The sequence below is a fragment of the Cupressus sempervirens genome, chromosome 4 (genome assembly GCF_028749045.1).
Source record: "Cupressus sempervirens isolate cs-2001-9-10 chromosome 4, ASM2874904v1, whole genome shotgun sequence".
Taxonomy (NCBI): Eukaryota; Viridiplantae; Streptophyta; class Pinopsida; order Cupressales; family Cupressaceae; genus Cupressus; species Cupressus sempervirens.
This window is the reverse complement of record NC_143121.1, coordinates 554,276,059-554,293,637: the sequence shown is the minus strand read 5'-3', so window position 1 is coordinate 554,293,637 and position 17,579 is coordinate 554,276,059. Positions and strand designations below refer to the sequence as shown.

Genomic DNA, 17,579 nt, shown 5'->3' with positions numbered 1-17,579 from the left:
ATTGCTACTTTAAAATAATAATAGTCATGAAAATAAATTTTTAAGACATTAAAATAGAATGTTATTAAATAACAATATTAAAAAGTGACTTATTATGTGATCCTTATTTCATATATGATTATAAAAGTAAATTGATTTATATTTATTATTGTAATATATATTTTTTAATCACACAAAAAAGAAATATTTAAAATGATGAAAAGACAATAAATTATCATCAATTTTATAATAAATTTAAAACAAAAATTATTTGTACAAAATAGTGTCATGTTAAAATCTCATAATAAGATTTAAAAATGTATATTTCCACATTTTGCATATATCATGCATGATGGAGACTGGAGAAATTAATATAGAATTAAAAATATTGTACAAGATTTTAAGATTTTAATTAATCACCCAGTCATCAATAATTTTGTACTATTTATCTAATAGAAAAATGATTTTTCTCCCTTGCATTTTTTTGTGTTGGCCAATAAGAACATAGATAAATGGAAAGATTTATGTGCATGGGCCACTCTACTATGTTCACCTTAGAGATGGAGGACGTTTCTATTTGGAGGAACAACATGGACAATCTTGCTACCTTTGATAAGATGGTGAAGGAGGTCAATAAGGAGATTTAAAAGAACAAAAAGGATGCCATTGATGAAAGGATTCTCATGCTGGCACAGATCTAAGAGAAAAGGAACATTGTTTGGATTGAATGCCCTTAGGGCTGGACTACCTCGGCTGAATCTTAGGATGAGATTCTACATTAGTCTTAGGTGGCTTTTCTTTATTTTTCTTGACCATGTTTTTGTAATGTTTTGAATCTTTGATACTCATGTTGTGAGGTTGTGCCTCCCCTCGTTGTGTTTTACTTCTTTTTATTTTGGTCCCCTTATAGTCAATACAGAAAAAAAAAACTTTTAATTCATGGTTATGATTGGTTGAAATAATTGACAAAATTGTTCTTAATGATTACAATAGTTTAATTCTTGCCTTTTGAAAGAACTAATAAAAAAATAAAGAATATTAAGATTTATTTACTTTGAAGCATTTTTATAAAGATTCATGATAAAAATATCACATTATTTTTTAAATTTTTTTAAAGAGTATTTAAGATATTAATATTAATTAACATCATTAATATTAGAAAGGTGTTTTATAATCTAAATGCTTTATCATAAATAAACTTATACTATAATATATAAAGCTATTGAGCCACAAATTCTAACAATACTTTGCAAAATACAAATGCTATCTTTATATTTAAAATAGAGAGAGAATAATATAATCCATGATTTTAATGCATGGGATACTCCATGTTTTGTTGAGACACAACATTCCCATTACAATTACAAAGCTAGTTGCAAACCCTATTGCCATTCCAATATCCCACCATATATCCTCCTCTGAATCTTCACCATCTTTCTATTGTACCTTTGTAGAATGAGAAGGGCTACTTGAACATGAGATATATATTTGTGGACCACATAGACCTGGATTGTTGTTGAAGTATGCAGAATCAAATGTCATCATTTGTCCTCCTTATGGTATCATTCCTGATAGGTTATTGTAGGAGACATTAAAGTAATTTAAGGATGTGAGAAGTTGTAGCTCAGTAAGAATTGGCCCTGATATGTTATTTTGAGAAAGATCAAGTGATTGAAGTAGTGGCATCTCTCTAATAGACACGGGAATCTCTCCGCTAAAATGATTTCTTGAAATGTTGAGAATAATCAAACCTTTGAGTGATCTAATATCCCAAGGAATGCTACTAGATAAATTATTGCTAGAAAGATCTAGACATTTCACTAATCTTAAAATTTTCACAAACTCCATAATTTGCCCTTTATTGTAAACTGTTATTTCATCTACATAATAGTTTGATGCTTGAAAACTAGGGGCTTCATGTTCAAGCATGTTTGTAATTTCTGATTGATTTTCCATTGTGGTTAACTTCATTAAGTCTTTTGGAATGGTCCCTGAAAATTTATTTTTCGACATATCCAAAATTTGAAGATTTTGCAATTTGGTTAATTGTAATGGTATTGGACCATTGAAACTATTATTTTTTAAAATTAAAATTTGGAGATTGACCAAGGTTTCAAAACATCTTGATATGTTACCTTGCAAATTATTGTTTCTCAAATCAAGGATTTGTAAATTTCTACATTTTCCAAAAGATGATGGAATATACCCTTCAAATGTATTGTCTCCTAGTTTCACTGTCTCAAGAGAATCCATTCCCTTATGTATATATTTGGAATCTTCCCTTGTAAATTATTTTTCTCTAAATTTAGGACATTCAATATAGCACAATTCTCAAGACATTGAGGTATTTTTCCATTGAACTTATTATTTGACAAATCTAAAAATTTTTAATTCTTCAATTTAAAAATAGAAGCTGGAATATAACCATCAAGATTATTTCTGCCAAAGAAAGCAACTAAAGATTTTGTGTATATTTATCTATTGATTTTATAATCGATCCATCAAGAAAGTTACCTAAAAGATCTATATACTCAATATCTGTGAATCCCCAAAGCCAATTCGGAATAAAGCCTCATAGAGAATTGTTTGACAAATCTAAATATTTAATAAAATATTGCGCTGAAATGAATGTCGGGAAGTTTGCTCCAACATTACAGTCACCTAAAGTTTAAATATTGAAGCTGAAATTTGGGAATGATAGAGTCATTGACTTTTACGGTCAATGTATTCCTCGAGAGATCCAAAGCAATAAGTTTGGTGCAACTGTTCAAAATGAAAAATGAGAAAGTTCCATTTAATCTATTGTTGGCCAAATCAAGCACCTCTAACTTGGATAGCTTAGCAAAGGAAGTCCATTCAATCTGTTTGAACTCAGATCAAGATTTACCAGTTTGGAAAGATTCCCTAGAGCAGGCGGAATGCTGCCATTTAATTTGTTTGAACTGAGATAAAGGGACTTCAGATTGGAGAGGGTTCTTTTAGAGGAGGGAATAGAACCTTCTAGACTGTTCCATGAAAGATCAAGATTTGACAGAAGGGGAGTTCCAAGAAATGTAGGAATGTTACCTCTGAATGAATTTCCCCAAAGCTCCAACTGCTGAAGGCGTGAGAGATTTGCAAAGAAGGGAGGAATTTCTCCTGAAAGCTCGCAATCATGCATGGAAAGTGCGGTGAGATTGGCAAGAGAGAGCAATTATCCTCCCAACCAGGTATCTTCTGCCATTGTGAGATTCATGCCGCTCAGTGGAAGATGCTCCAGCCCTCTCAAACGTGTTATCCAGTCACCCAACTTGTTGCTCTACAAACCATCATTATCGCTGAGGTCGAGGAAACCCAAAGTAATACAGAGCAGGAAAAGTAGATACGTTTGAATTTGATTTGGCTCATTTGTGGTAACGGGACTACTCGCGGAAACGAAAAATGAAAACAGCCGTCGAAAATCAAATCGACCCCACAAGATCCACCTAAGCAGTCAAACGCTTAGTGTGTGATCTTTAAGTCGAGCCGTAAAACTCACTAATCCTTGGACAGTATTTGATAACATATAAACATAATCCAAGGGAATCTGAATGAAGGAGAGAGAAATGGGCCTCCATTTGTTAGTAGAAAAGGAAAATGCCATGCAACGATCTCGACGAAAAATGAGAAGCCAAGATTTTTGGTTGGGTAGGGAAGACAGAAAGCAGCGCGAAGACAAAATCTGATTCCATTCTTTGCAAACCAAGCGAAGATGGAAATGGAAGCTTCTAAAATATTAGTTCCATTAACTCCAGAGGCATATTAGATACACGACTTTGTTGATCTCCATCTCTCGCAACTGCCTCAATAATTTTCCCCTCCTTTTATTTTATTTTTTATTCTTTATTTTTTTGTCTCCTGCCTTTGCTCTTCCCCAATTGTATCCTTCTCCTCGGAGGGTTGAAACTTGTGTTGGCCTCCTCATCCTACACCAGAATTATGCATAAATTTAGAAAATATGCAGTGTTTTGTAGATTTGAAAATGTGTCACAGTAGATGGACAACTACAGATGCGATTATTTTTCGAAGGTCTCAAACGCCTCAGCTCTAATACCATTGATCTGAATCATTTTGTCAATTCAAAGGACAATACTGAAAGAAATAAATAATGGTATTGTAAACGCATAATAAACAATATCAAGAATTCAATTTGCTCATAATATTAAATAAAATTTCATACAATTGTGGACAATTTCGTAAGTGAGATGTATGCCTGCAAATCAATCAAATTTGGACAAACTCGTGGAGTTGTGTGTGTCCAAGCTCATAAAACTTGGGCTATCCCATGAATGAGATGTATGCCCACGAACTCTATAGGAGTTGGGAAATCTCATGGTTGAGATGTCTACCAATGAACTCCGTATACAAGATCTAATACAAATTAGCAATCTTAGTAAATGAGATGTATGTCCATATCATTCTATTGTTCAATTCATCCTGAGTCTTTTTATACATCTTCATGAAAGTTGAAAGGTCACTCCATCTATATTCTTATTAGAAGTTGAATGGACAAATCCAAATTGAAAAGTCATTGGCGATAATATAATATGCATGTTCAATTCTTATCAGTAGTAATATTAGTAAATTGATCTACAGGTGGACACATACATACACATGCATGTATGTATGTATTGGATGTGAAAAAAATCCCATTGTTGTACCTCATGTGCAAAAACTCAAATGACTCTTCATACTTTTCAAACACTATATAAACCTCATCCCCTATTTGGTGATGCTACTTGGTCAGGACCTCCTCCAACAACCCTACCCACTATGACCAACATGAAGACTAATCATAAAGACAATGTCCTCCCCGTCATCGTCTAATCAGAGTTAATAAGATATTAAACCATTGAAGAAAAATGAAACTTTAAAGACAACTATAAAGCTCACAATAATGACAAAAAGAGTATATGGAATATAAACAAAATCCTGAACCCACTTGAAAAACCCCAAAACCCAATTTATCCCACTTCAAATCTCTCATAACACACTTGGAAACTTGAAAAACCTCTTTAGATTTGAATCCCCACTCCCCCTCCTCCCCCCAACCCCACACAATCCAAACTATCCACAATCTCAAGTGAAGCTTGAGATCCACATGGCTTTTAGTGAAGAATGGAAAATTGCATCCCAAATTCCTAGTTAAGGGTTGTCTACATCTCACATTTTATTTTTTATTTTTTTCATATTCCTTAAACTCTCAAGATCAAAGGAATTTTGTAGGGATTCTCATTTTCATTCATTAACTAAATTCATACAGTGTTAATACATCAAAAGATCAAAACTTCAATTCAACTCCATAGACAGTTGTTCTAACAACAATTTCTATTTGTTCCATGTACCAAATTATATTGTTCTGAAACTCACTCCACTATGAGAAGAACACAAGAAAATAGCATCCTTAAAATTCAAAAAGGTCTCGATTTGACTTACATAAATAATTGTAGATGAAATCATTCTATGTCACACAAGGATCATCAATTGTTGTACAAATACAACAGAGTGCATGGGGAAACCAAATATGGTCATTGTAGATGACCATATATTTTAATACATAATAGAAACCCATCCCACCAATATAGGCACCTTGGAATGAACCTTGGAAAAAGCTTTTGGAGGACAACAAAGGATAAAGACCTCTACAAACCTTTGAAGTTATGGAAATAAAACAATGAAATTATTTTGAATTATAAGAATTGTATTGACAATACATCAACAAATAGTAACAAAAGTGTCCAGTGTAATAGATCTTTTATGTTAACCATTTCAACATTGTAAAAAATATTCACTACTTTTTTAAAAAAATTGCATGACTATCTAGTGAAAATAATTTGTGAAATTGTGTGCTTAATTTAATTAAAAGAAATTAATTTTACACATTTCAAAACACTCAATATTAAAAATATTGTTTTGGCAATTTACCATCTAGTATTAAATTTCATAGGTTCATACTTCTAGTTCCTAATAATGACAAAATTCATTTTTCACCATATATCTGCACTTCAATATTATACCACAAAGTATATTTCATTGTTTGCATAGCTATTGTACCTCATTTTGTTGCAAGTATTTGTGTAAATCACTTTGTGAAATTAAGGAAGGCATGTTGTTCACACCAAAAGAAGATTTTACATTTTTTTGTTTGAATTAATTCTACAACCTAAATACAAATTTTTTATTTAGTCTAATTATAACTTCTATAATTTGCTAAGTGTTTGTGTTATCTATTTTCATATATCAAGAATCATAAGATTTATTTCATCAAACCATGTTGTTTGTCAGTCTTTTCAAGTGCTTGAGTTTGGACATGTGATTTTGCGTATGCGTGGCTTTTTGAACTATCATTTTCAGATTACTATGAATTTAAAAGCTAAAATGGGAAAGAACCAAATGTAGATTTTTTTAAAAATATATTCTAATCATGCATAGCACATCCCAACACTTACATCTCTCTATGTAAAATATTTGAGAATGCAAATGGTCATTCCATTGATTAGGGTCCCAAGCCTATTGTAAAAAGCTAAAGAAAATAAACTAGGCTCGCTCATACATACATACATACACACATATAAATTTATTGTAGATTAATAAAATATGTAAATATCAACTAATTCAAAATTTTAGTATTTTAAAGTATATTAACTTCTCAAAATAAATATATTGGAAGAAATTTTCAAAAATAAGAAAAAAAATAATCTCGCACAAATTTAAATCTGCTCACATTTAAAATTGAAAATGCAGAAATTTAAGATCTCTTCAAAGTGCTTCAAGAAAGCTTTCCAATTTATTTTTATGTGCTCAAGATTGTAAAAATCTTTATTGCCCATTTTCCTTCTCCATGGATATTGTAATTAATTATTAATTGTGATGCATTCCATAATCGATTTTACTATTTCTTTCATGAAATATCGCTTGACTTTTCTATTTTGTTTAAAAGAAATATTTCTTGACTCACGTTCCCATGATTTGGCCTATGAAACTATTTTAAGACTTTAAAAGAAATATTTCCTCTTTATAATATTGAGAAAAAAAAAATCCTCTTTTTAGAGATTAACTTTCTTTATAGATATGATTATCTTATGAAAAATAAATCATTTATTTTATTTTAATTTTGTATTATCATATTTTTAATATGATAATATAAATAAACAAGAGACTCAAAGTGTCATAGTTCATCTGAATAGTATAATAGTTCACTACACTTAGAAACAGAATAGGTGAAGTTGGGATTGATACAATGTTTAAGAAAATTTACAAAGAAAAATTGAATTTTTTTGAAATGTTATACAATGGTAAATGTTAACTCTTATTATATTCAAATAAATGTTGAATTATAAGGAATCTGTGCAATAGTTAAAGGTGCAAAGATTGAAATGCATAGAAACCTTAAAAGACGTAGTTCCCCTAAACAAATTGTCACTTTCATATTAGAAGACTTAAAACATGTATGCTTAAGATGACAAATAAAATGAGTTGCCATCAAGAGAAATTTGAAAGTGTATTGTAAAGAGGGTGCATGTTATTATTTTCCATAACAATCTCTGAAATATATCTTCAGAGTAAATTAAACATAATGAGATAAATTGTTTATATATGGATCAAGAAAGTATTTCTTTGATGTGTTGTTAGATTATTTAAACATAGAAGTAAATAATAATTGAAGAAAAAATAATTGTCAAAAAGAAGATAGTGTTTTATAGAAGATATAAATTTATTTTTTTATTTTATAATAATTTTAAATTTTAAGTGTATAAGAAGTTTAAAAAAATAGTCTTAATAAATAAGTTGTCTTACAATAGCACATAATAGCACTAGATCTAAGCTAATCAATCTAACATAAACCAAATTGTTGACTAATGAAAGTACACAAACAAAAATCTTATGCATTCATGCAACTTCTTAAGAGGGTTAAACTGTGAATACTCCCCATGCTTTGGTACCCAATATTACTTCCAAAAATCTCTTTTCTACAACATTTTGACATTATAATAAAAATGATTAAGTCCAAAGCATAAAGCATAACCCAAACATATTTAGGATTAAAATTACGATTAGCTAAGAAAATTTTGATTAAATGTGACTTTCATAGATTATTGAAGTGTAAGGCAACAAGGATTGATAATGAAAAAAGTATGATTATAGTCAATTTGTTGTTTCAAAGAGTTTTTAATTTTCCACCATTTAGTAGTGACTATTTGACTTCTAAAATTGATATGATTATAGTCTAATCAAATTAAATTATCTTTTATTCTTCTATTAATATCACAATATCAATTAAAATATATTTTTTTAGTTACTTTTAATTCTTTAGATAAATTAATGTATGTTCTTCTATATTCTTTGATTAGAAATGTCTAAAATATTGATAACAAATCAAATAGTTAAATATCCATGACAAGAATAATTTGAAGACTCGCATATATTCTGTAATTCAGAGAACAAATAATTTAAAAGATGTAATAAAGATAATAATTATGAAAATCTCAATAATGTAAACATTCAAGAGAGGGAAAAAAAAAAATTTAATTCAAAATATCTATGAAAGAATTCTACAACTAATTTATGCTTTATGGTTGTTTAATATTGAGTTGACCATTACCAATGATAGGAATAACTCTAAGGCTGGAGGTTGAATGTGTATATATAGACATCAAATTCATGATTTAATCATGTCATTATCCAATCTATGATATAAAAAGACATTTTAAAAATTAGGAATTTTGATATATACAAAGGGAGTGACGAGTGTGCTTAGAAAACCTACTATGTGACACGAGAGTGTTGACTATGCTAAAGATCAATACACTTAATTAATTATTTAGTAAAGAGAATGTGGTATGAGAATATGTGCATTCTACATTATAATCAGGTATGTCATAGTTACATGGCAAATAGAAATAATCAGTGTAATTAAAAAGCCTTAAATTTGAAGATGGAGACAAAAATGAACCTAGACTGCTTTAGATAAGCAATCTATGTAGTCTATCTTCATCTCTCTCTCTCACCTATAACTCCTTTAAAGGGCATGCCCAACTCCTACAATTACATGAAAGTGAGAGTGGTAGCTTTAGATTTGGAACGGGGTTTTATTATCCCACCATTGTTGCTACCATGAAAAGATTTAAGGAAAAAAATAAAAGAGGCTTAAATTGGTCACCAGACTCCAACAAATACTCCTCAAATAGCCAAACCAAAATATTTCATTGAGAGAGTTGGCAAAGTGTAGAAAGATCTCATAAAGTGTGAATGGAGAGTCTATATTTTTAATGTTTAATTTTAAATTATTAATATGTATCAAGTTACATATTATTTAATTATCTGTTGTAATTAAACTAAAAGTGTATAATATATAAAATGAGAAATATGTGTACTATCATAAATATTAATTAAATAATTAAATATTTGCATGTTTATATATCTAAATAGAAAAGGAAAATAAAATTTTAAAAGTTATCTTTCTACTAGATATATAAAATGTTGTATTTGTAACTATCAAAGAATTTAAAATTTGATCAATTTATTGAATATATGAAAATAGAAATAGTAAGGGTGTCACATCTTTACAATAGACTATTCCATGTAAGGGTATATGTGGTCAAACAAATATTCAAGTGGAGAAGACATGTGTATTAATGTCACATGAAGGGGAAACAATAGAGTTGTTTAAGAAAAAATAGGGAACAGAAATAAAGTAATTGTAGGACTCAATCCTCATTAGGAAGAGAAAAAAAGAGGGAACATAAATAAAGTAAATGTAGGAGTTAGTCCTCATTAAGAAGAGTGGGTGTGGACTTCATTAAGAGCCTATAATAGGTATGTCTATACTTTGGCGACGAAGATTTTAGACTGTGCTGGAAACAGCATGGAAAAGAGAGTATAGAATGAGTAGTAGGAGGGAAACATTGGGGATAAAAAGAGGAATTGTTAGAGAAGCGTGAAGAACATAGAGGAATATTCAAATAAGATGGATGAGGAATGCATGAAGGAAAGGGATGAGGAAGGCAAGAAGAAGAAGGAGGAGCAAGTCAATAGGATGATCAAGGAATTAAAGAACTAGCAATCACACCTTAGTGTACAATAGGTATGTCGCAGAGGTACGGAAGGTCAACTAAGTATTTGTCTCTCCCCCTCAACCTCTTTCTCTTTTTGTCTTAACCTCTCAATATGTATATATCTCTTTGTCTAGTTTACTCCCATATTATCATTCTATTATCATCTCTCCATATTTATTCCCCAATCTCACCCTCTATTGCTATCTTTGTCTTGTTATCTCTCCATGTCTTTCCATCCCTATATATCTAGACTCCTATCTACCTCTCTCTCTATATATATCTGCCCCTCTCTCTATATATATCTATCTTTATCATTAAATATATCTTCTTTTTCTTATTTTGTCTTAATTTATATATTTATATATTTCATCCCCATTGTCTCCCTCTATATCTCCTTCTCCTCTCCATATCACTTTGCTTCTCAATCTTGATCTATTTACCTCTCGCTCACTCTTCTTCTTCCCTCTACACCTCTCCCTCTTTCTATCCATGTCTCTTCCCAACTCTTCCCTTCTCTCCTCTTCTCTCATTTCTTTGCAATATTTGTGTCCTTTTCTTCCCATCTCCCTATATTTCTCTCTCCACCTCTATCTCAATATATCTACTCTCTTCTCCCTCTCTCCCTATCCACTTCACTCTATTTCTCTATCTCCATATCTATCCCATTGTCTCTACTTTCTCCCTCTATATATCTATTCCTATCTCTCAACAAGAATTTCAAAAATCCAAGATTAATAAGAAAATAATTTTCTTTTCTACTATATATATAGATATACCATTCCTATCTATTTTTGAGTGCACCTTCATTTTTCATTTTTTGTTTTGATAGATAATGGGTGAAAGCCTAGATTAATTATCATTTTCTGAGATTAATTATTATTATGTGTTAAATTCAAGTAGACTCAAATCCAAGACCTCGTAGATGAGAGGCTCACAAGCCCTCATTTTTCCTTTCTACAGATGATTAATTTTGATCTTTTATCTAAATAAGAACTTGTGCAAAGAAAATTGTTATCTTTTTTATTTGCAGGGTCAATTCATTCATTCTCTTGTCCCTTGTTTTCCAATGCTTATGTAGAGGGCCCATGTTTGAAACCTTGCAAGGCCTTCTGAGATCTAATTAGCGATCTTTTGCTTTCAGTTGTGCCAAGAGTTTGCCTCAAAGCCCTTACAAACATTCTAGTGTAAAATCTTTGCACAATGAGTGCAATGTCTTTGATTTAATTCAATCATTGGAAGACATGAACCATCATTGCATGTGTTCAATGCCTTATTTTTAGGTGGTAGCAAGCAATCTAGTAGCTAGCAGAGATTGACATATATTAAAAAAGCATAATGAAAAATCTATTACAACACATTCACTTTTCTATATGTGTGACAATGATTATACATGCAATTCCTTTTAGATTTTTAATAAAATGTAAGAAAAGAAATAAAATTATTATTTTTTACTCAAACATGATAATTAATAAACCTTCTACCTAATTTATTTTTAATTGAACATCATTTTGTACTTATTAGGTATATTACATATTTAACACATAATTATCTCTAATTTAAATAATTGATATCTAAATTAATTCATTATTATAAATTATGTTCTATATAATATACATTTGGATACATAGAAATATTATAGTTTAATATAATTAATATTTTATACCTTTTACATACAATAGCATTCAAAATATTATATATATTATATATTATTAAACTTTATACTTAATATGTAAATATATAAAAATATTTTAAAAATTAGATAACGTAATATAATAATTAATCAAAAATATTTTATTATATTTATAAATAATAATTTTTATTACGAAACATAATAGTATATTAAAATTATATATTTATTATATTTATAATTATTTATTTTTATTATAAGTTATTTTAATAATAGAAAGAATTATTTATTTTGTACCACAAATTATTTAAATAACATGACTATACAATTAAAAATGATCTCTAATTTGATGCCTTGCTTTATAAGCAATCAACTGCCATTTCTTGTGCAAATTGAACTGACAATTAACTCTTGGCAAAAATTGAATCTCATTCATCACTTCCTATGCGTGATGAAAATTGACTAAAAGCATTTTGTTCCTTACTATGGCAGATGAGAATGGCCAACTATTTATATAAATACCATTGGTATGAAGAACAATTCAATGTGTTCATTGCAAATAGCATAGAAAGAGGGAATTCGGGTCTCGAGCTCCAAAACTCTCACTCCAAGCATTTATGGTTGTTGGCCCCTTGCTTTTCTTGCCTTCAAACTAGCCTAACTGAAAAATTCTTAAAGCCTAGTATCTTTATGTATGTCATAAGTCCTCTTGATAGAGGCACATCCCATAGCGTTAACACAACCAAGAAAATTTTAGGATAACAATTGAGATTTCAGCTATTTTTGCTTCTTCATATAAATTGGTCTATGTTCCATCATTAAATTCACTATTTCCAAATACTTTACAATCTTATTTTAGATTGGAATGGTAAAATGGCTCTATTTTTAATGTCAATAATAGATTAATACGTGTTTCTCTATTAAGAAAGTTAAAGTACTCACTTCTATACATCTACATGTAGATCCAACTTTATAGATGAAGAAAGTTTCTCTTAATGTCTACGAGTTGTAGAATCTACTGGGGGAAACGAGCTAGTTGTCACCCATGTACGCATTGTCGCCATGTCCAACCCCCCAATTACCACTACCTCCCCCCACCCAATTACCACCATAAAAAGCCTCACAAAATTACTAATAGTCAATCTCACATGTACTAATAGTTTATATTTTTTAGTTTTCCTTGTTGTTGTTTGGTCCATTTGTACAGAAAGTACTATAGCGGCTATTGGGGGGTCTTATTGTTGGGTATTAGGTGAGCATTTTAAAATGATACTTTTAGACCACCTCACATTCTACGAGTTCTACAAAGAGCTCCATAAAAGTGGGAAATCTAAAAGGTTAGTTTTAAGCTCTTCAATCACCTATGAAGGTTCACCAAAAAAATTGACAAATTCTAATATAAGGATTATGAACTATAAGTGTGTGAAGTTAGCCTAAATGACTACTAGGTCGTTTCCCATAAATGATGAGTTGTGTCCTCCCACACTATGAAGATAATCCCACTTGATGACATTACCCACTACATGCTATTGTAATCTCCCCACAAATACATCAACCCTATAATTGGTAGAAATTCTCACAACTTTAAAGTTTGGAAGCGCCATAGTGATATTCCTTTTCAAACAAAATAATGTGAATGGTGAAGATGGTGCCAAGCTTCCTATCGTTGAATTTGGCGGATGGGAAATGGAAAAAAAATGATGTTGGAGGTTGTACATGTGAGCTGGTTTCTCAATCACGACATCCCAAAATCTCTCAAAGGTTGTCTATAGAATGTCGAGAAAGCATTCTCTGATCTGCCAGACTACACTTTTAACCGGGGAAGCCACAATTTTTACATACAAGTGACACACATTTTTTCCTATGAACAAATTGCAATCTAAATTGCACGCCACTTGCAGACTTTATCTTTTGGCATGGAACAATAGATAGTTCAGAAGATTTAATTTGATTGTACATTGTTCGATTGGTACCCAAATGAAAATGAAAATGAATGCACCATCAAGATTTTAGCTTATGTCAATGGGCCCTTGGTTTATTGGTGAAGTTGAATGGTTCACGGAGAGCCCACCAGGGATCAAGTCTTGCTGAGTGCAAGGCTCTGACATCATAAGGGATGAGGTCGGGATCGTGCCCTGAGTGATTTTCATTGTGTGGATGCCCCTCAGTCCTTGGCTCTAAACTGAAGAGGTTTCAAGCACGAGTGGGCCTGTATCGGGTCCCTAAAAAGTCTATGTGGTGGCCTTCACTGGTTGGTAGCTCACAGGGTTCATGCCTCGTTGGGTTGTCTCGTAGGTCTAAACCCTCCATCAAAAAAAAAGATTTCAGTTTACACTTCATTTTTCAGTGGGTTACGTATGATTCTTGGGCAACCTCTTTGACTAGGCAGCTACAATTTATTCTTGTTGTCAAGCTTTATATTCACATAATGCATGACATGAAATCTCATGGTCAATTGGTGGAATGTGGATGGATATGATCTCTTCAATGGTTGTTCATCCCCCTTAAACAATGACAACCATTGATTTAATGAAGACAGATCCTCCTCTTCATATAGAAAAAGCATATGGTGTAATAAAGAATAAGGACATGGAGAAATTCCTCGAGTTTATTTATGATTGATGCAAAATTAGCAAAATATAAAATATATTTGGTAATGGATTTTCGAAGAGTTCTTAGAAGTCACTGAAATTTCACCAACTTAAGAGAGATTCAACAAATATATAAGGTAGAAAAGGGAAGAAGAGAAGGCCAAGTGGTTATGATGGAATATAATGATCATAAGATATACAAAAAATTATTTACTTAAAGGTTGTGATAGTTTTACAAAAATGCAACCTACAGATAAAAGTCCAGATAAAAGCCCAAAATGCACAATCCATGTGATTACCCTCCTTTTCATTGCCTAGAAAGAGAACCTTGAATAGAATATGTGGGTCCATCAAGCATTAAAGGAGATAAACTTTATTGAATGCCGTATTTGCTTCTATTTTTGACATGCATGCAAATGTGCAAGCTTAGAAAAGGAACATGAATTGTTTGATAGAAAGCCACAACAGAGATGTCATCTAATGGAATGTGATGATGATTGGACAATAAGCATGAAATACATTTGTAGGTAAGGTTTTAGAAACTTTCAACCTAATACAATTGGCAGGTTAAAGCCAACTTTCTCAACCTCTTCCTTCATGTGCCAAAATAAAAGGTTTCAAATAGGGCATGTGTATAAATTAGAAGCATAAAGGATGCAAATGCCCTATTGCAAAGATGCATGCAAGGCATGGAAGTAATATGAATTGTTTGATAGAAAGCCACAACAGAGATGTCATCTAATGGAATGTGATGATGATTGGACAATAAGCATGAAATACATTTGTAGGTAAGGTTTTAGAAACTTTCAACCTAATACAATTGGCAGGTTAAAGCCAACTTTCTCAACCTCTTCCTTCATGTGCCAAAATAAAAGGTTTCAAATAGGGCATGTGTATAAATTAGAAGCATAAAGGATGCAAATGCCCTATTGCAAAGATGCATGCAAGGCATGGAAGTAATATGAAATATTTGGTTTTAAAAAAATTCCAAAAGGAAATGTGGTCTTTTGGAGTGCAACGAATGTAGTACATGCACAAATTATATTTGTTGAAAAGTTTTCAAATATTTTCAAGAAATGCAATGTGCAATGAGAGAGAAGAAAATAAGAAAATGTGAGGGTGGAATTGAGAATGGTGTGATTAGAAGGGGACTGGATGCCATTGCATGTACATAAGGAAAAAATGGCATGAGGTGAGTAAGAGCGAGTTGCTCCTATAGAAAGAAACAAAAATGTAATGGCATGAACTTCTTTCTCTTTGTTTTTCATAGGTAAATATTTTCTTCTATTAAGCTACCAAAAGTTGTCCATCTAAATTGGCTAATAACTAACTTGAGTGCATCTTTATAGAGTACATTTTTTTTGCCTAGACTATTATTTATCTAATTAATAAATAAGATATTTAAGCACTAACATAAAGCAGATGACTAATCTCATGTCTAACACTTTTGCTATGAAGGATATTGTTGGAAAGGTTGCTAGTGTGGGTAAGAGTCTAACTAATACCATTAAGGAGCTTGTCTAGTGTTCCTTCAATGTTGATGTATGTTTGTTCTATTTAGGTTTCTTTCAGTTCTTGTGTGTTGGTTGTTGGTTGTTATTGCTGGTATTTTTCTCTACACAATAGTGCTTTTGGTCTTTTTGCCCCTTATGGGGATTTGGTCTTTAATGTTTTTTTGTTGTCGAGATGGTATATGGGTTTTAGGTCCCCTTAAACTAGTGTCTATGTCTTTTGCTAGTTGTATTGGTATATTCTAAAAATCTTTGAACCTTGATGTAAGGGGTTCTGGGTCCCCTCAAAAAACATTTTTACCTTAATCCAAAACATAGAGTGGATGGTAATCACCATTTAATTATATAGATAAATTAATTATTTTGGTGAACTAATAATGTTTAAACATAAATTAGTCTTTCAAAATATTGTTCAAATGTTGGATGTTCTTTTAATTATAATATTAAATTTAAATCATGTAGCTCAAGAAACCTCACTAAAAGAATGTGAATCTTAATTTCTTAGCTACTATAGAGATCATATTTTATAGATTTTATTGGGTAAGTGGCATCTACATAGACACAGATGCAAGAGATATGTTCTCCATTTATTCACCTCCAAGTTAAATTAGCACTCATGTATAAATGTACCACTTCTACTTAATAGCAGTTTCAATTATACATCTATACAAGTGGCCATTTACACGTAAATGGATATATGAGTTGTCTATTTGTTGTCCATATCTAGACCTAGATGGATGAGTAATTTTGGGTGATGCCATTGTGTTAGAAAGTAAACATATTATCCACTCTACAAATCATTGCATTGAGATTTTATGCTTTGAAATTATAGTTTTGAATAATAGCATAGGTATCGACTAGAAGGGTATGAAAACCTATAAAATGATAGCCCTTGAAATCTTGGAAGCCATATTTTTATCATAGTGGAAGGAATTATGATATAGAGTGGTTTGTGATAACCCAGTTCAAGTGTTATGCAATGATATAAGTATGTGATAGTAATGTGTCTAACAATTTATTATTTATGCATTACTCAGAAAACTAAGGAATTTACTCTTATAATCAATAGAGTATGGGTACATAAATGCATGTTTTGCTCTTATCAAGGTACAACTTCTATTAGTGAGCTTGATATAACATAATAATTGTAAATGTTGTTACCTTTTTGAATGACCAATCCTATTATCTAATTGGTATCCATTAAGATCACAATAAGTTAAAGTGGCTAAGGTGAATTGAAACTAATATTTGTAGGACATTGCATCAAGAAAAACCTCATAGATATTTGATGGTCAAAAGTTAAGTCAAAGTATAGTTTTTCTTATTATCAAAGTATATAATATTTAGTTGGAGCTATGTAATCCATTTCATTATGGAATTGGGTTTGAGTGAACAAAGGTAATTGTGCATTGGTTGATAAGACTAGTTTATATGTTGGTAAGATGAACCTTAAGACATTCGAGCTACTTTATAGTTACTAATAGGTGAGATTTGATTCAAGACCTAAAAATGTGATAGTATGGGTTGTTAAATGGCGTTGGGGTTCCTTTTTTGTTGTTAATCACGAATGACTATGGGAAATTGTTAAAAAAATCTTGACTATGAGAACTTGTGAGTAGGTGCCCTTTGAGAAATCTCATGAGGATAACTATGTATAACTTTCACCTATTTGAAACCAAGAATGTAGGTGATCCTTGTGTGAAGCATACATTTGTGTCTGAAGTCCATATGGGAGGGTCTAGTGGGGATAACTCTAGGGGTTGAGATCATCCCTTGTTGTTTAACATTTCCTCTTTAG

At 31.1% G+C, this 17,579-nt stretch overlaps 1 pseudogene; it reads right to left on the bottom strand.

The window, feature by feature from the left end:
- Positions 1-1,254: 1,254 nt before the first annotated feature.
- Positions 1,255-10,615, bottom strand: LOC149562387 (uncharacterized; annotated as a pseudogene).
- Between the last annotated feature and the right edge of the window lie 6,964 nt (positions 10,616-17,579).